Consider the following 2,958-nt stretch of genomic DNA (forward strand, 5'->3'; position numbering starts at 1 on the left):
AACCACTTAGATTTAGATTTAGGTAGGAATTATCATTTTTTCCTAAAGTACTTTGGCGAAAATTGAAAAAAAAATCAGAGAATTTAGGGTTGTATGGCCTGGTTGTTTTGAAATGGAATTACTCTTAGGAAAAGAAATAAAAATTGCACGTTTAATTCAGAAGCAGATCCACGATTTTTTGGTGTTTGAGTTAAATGACTTCCAAGTAAGTTCTATATTCCAAACCTTTGAATGTTCATACTTATGTCATTTAAAGATGTTTTACAAAAATTTGCGCTGCAAAAAACTTGGGAACAAAAATACCCAAAAAGTTAGAAATCTAAAACGTGAGGGAAATTAATTTTTTGAAATATGAATTCTAATATCCTAAACTAGGTAGAAATTTCTTTAAGGTAAAAAAATTTAATTAAAAAATAATGATTTGTTTAGAAATCATACCTAATTAATCAACCCCCCTCGTTTTGAGGGGGTTGTAAACTTTACATGGTTATACCTTCTGAATGCCAAATGATTTTTTGACAAAATTTTAAAAGTATGTACAATTTTTAGTCTTATTAAAGTCAGTAATTTTTCTGCTTGGAAAAATCAATTCCCTTCACGTTTGGGCGGATGATTTCTACTTTTTAGGGTATTTTTGTTCCCAGACTCTTCACAGCGCAATTTTTTGCAATGCATCCTTAAATGACATAAGTATGAGCATTCAAAGGTTTGGAATATAAAACTTAGCTGGAAGTTATTTAACTGAAACACCAAAAAATCGTGGTCCGCCCCTGCAATTATATATATATTTTTAGTACAAAAGTAAAATATTTACAAAAATATGTATTTGGCATGAATGATTTTTTCACACAATGTTCTTCAAACATACAATGACCTATTTGAAATTTTAGGCTTAAAAAATTTACCGCACACCTAAAAATTTTACAGTGGCAGGTGTCCATTTTTTTAACATTTATAATAGATATTCAGGTACTTTTTAATTATAAAATGAGTTTTTTATTTATATATTTAAATTCCTCACCTTGAGATTAACTAAGTCACTTATTTTTAGGTTTCACACGTTTAAAGGCTTGGTTTTATAAAGAGAAATGTAAAATTAAAATTGGTGGAAAATGAGCAAATCAATAATAGTAGCTAAAATTAAAAACAACCATTACTCACGAACCGTTGGGAGTTAGACCTTGAAATTTTGGGTTTTATCTTATCTTATAATGTACTAACTATGGTAAAAATATAAAAAAAATCCAAAGACATAGGGTTGCATGGCCTGGTTGTTTTGACATGGAATTACTCCCCTATATTTATTATAGTTTTATAGTTGCTATATTTATATATATATATATATATATATATATATATATATATATATATATATATATATATATATATATATATATATATATATATATATATATATATATATATATATATATATATATATATATATCGCAGTGGCTACGGTACCAGCTGCTGGATTTTTAGCTCTAGCAGCTAGAGTACCGGCTGGCCTCGGTTGTAGCTAATTTACCGATGACATAACTTTTATTCATTACGTAACACTAACAATTAGAAAACCAGTAGGCAGTTTCTCAGCCTTTCATGACTTAAAACCGGCTTCTGATTTCATAAAACTTACAAATAATCGTCTTAATCGTTAGTATTATCCGCTCTGATTGTTAGTAGAATGAATGTTGGAGATAATTTTAATAATTTTAATGAGCTTAAGCTAGCAATTAAAGAATATGAAAAATCAAGATTTGTATCTCTTTATGTTCGAGATAGTCGAACAATTGATTTAGCAATTAAAAAAGACTTGCAACAATATATTAAAAAAGAATTAAAATATTATTATTTAACATACTGTTGTTATCATAGTGGGCGTCAATTTAAATCGAAATCAAAAGGGCTTCGTCCAAACCAAAGGTATTTGTAAATAATAATTAAAGTTAGTCAGTAAAATCATAACTTTTTTCCACTAAATTTTTTTGTAAACTGAAGATTTTGTTTCACTAAAGATGCTATCTGTAGTCTTATTATTTATACATAGTACCTATAAAATCCAATATCCATTTACAATTTGCATTGGTGTTACTAAAGATGGTGAAATGTTCTGTGTGACAAAAGTTATTAATGAGCACAACCATGCAATTGACAAAGTAAATCTATTTTTTTTTCTTATATAAAGGTATTAGTTTTTTGCTGAATAGCAGGGTGGCCAGTATAAATGAAAAGGGAAATTATGGAAAAGTCTAGGAAAAGTTAAGTATTTTGCTATTTTCCCCTCTAAAGTCAGTGAAATTTCCAAAATTTAGCTTAATTGTTTTAACTTAAACGATAGCGTTTTTTATATAGTTTTCTTTTCGCTAATTAAATCTTTGCTATTAGACTGAAAGACGTTTACAAACAATAAGTATTAGTTTAAAAAGTAATTACTATCATTTTTTCTTTATAAAATTCTAGATTTTTAATTATCAGAGTCATGGAAAAGTCAGGGAATTCAATTGTACAAATTGGCTGGCCACCCTGAATAGATTGTCAACGAATATTTTTTTTGATGAAATACTATGTTTTTATAACAGCAGCAAAATTACATAACAGCAGAGGTTAAAAAGTTTAAAAACTGAAAGATATGTATTTAGTTTTCTCATGGTTTTCATAAATGCATTTGACAGGTAAACAACTAAACAGGGGTTCAAAAAAAAAAGGTTCTTAGTTTTTAATTATATTTTAAAATGTTGTATTATTCTGTTGTTATATTTTTCTATAAATTTTATTAATTAAAAACTGTTTTATACTTTCAACATATTTGATAGAAATAAAGCATAAATAGATATAGAAATGGAAGCTTTGTTTCTTAACTATAGCTGTTTTATCTGCCACACTACTGTAAAAGAAAATAATGCTGCGATCTTTATTGATTTTTTCTTTTGTTATTTTATTATTTTAATATGATAGATT

The sequence above is a fragment of the Hydra vulgaris genome, chromosome 05 (genome assembly GCF_038396675.1).
Source record: "Hydra vulgaris chromosome 05, alternate assembly HydraT2T_AEP".
Classification (NCBI taxonomy): domain Eukaryota; kingdom Metazoa; phylum Cnidaria; class Hydrozoa; order Anthoathecata; family Hydridae; genus Hydra; species Hydra vulgaris.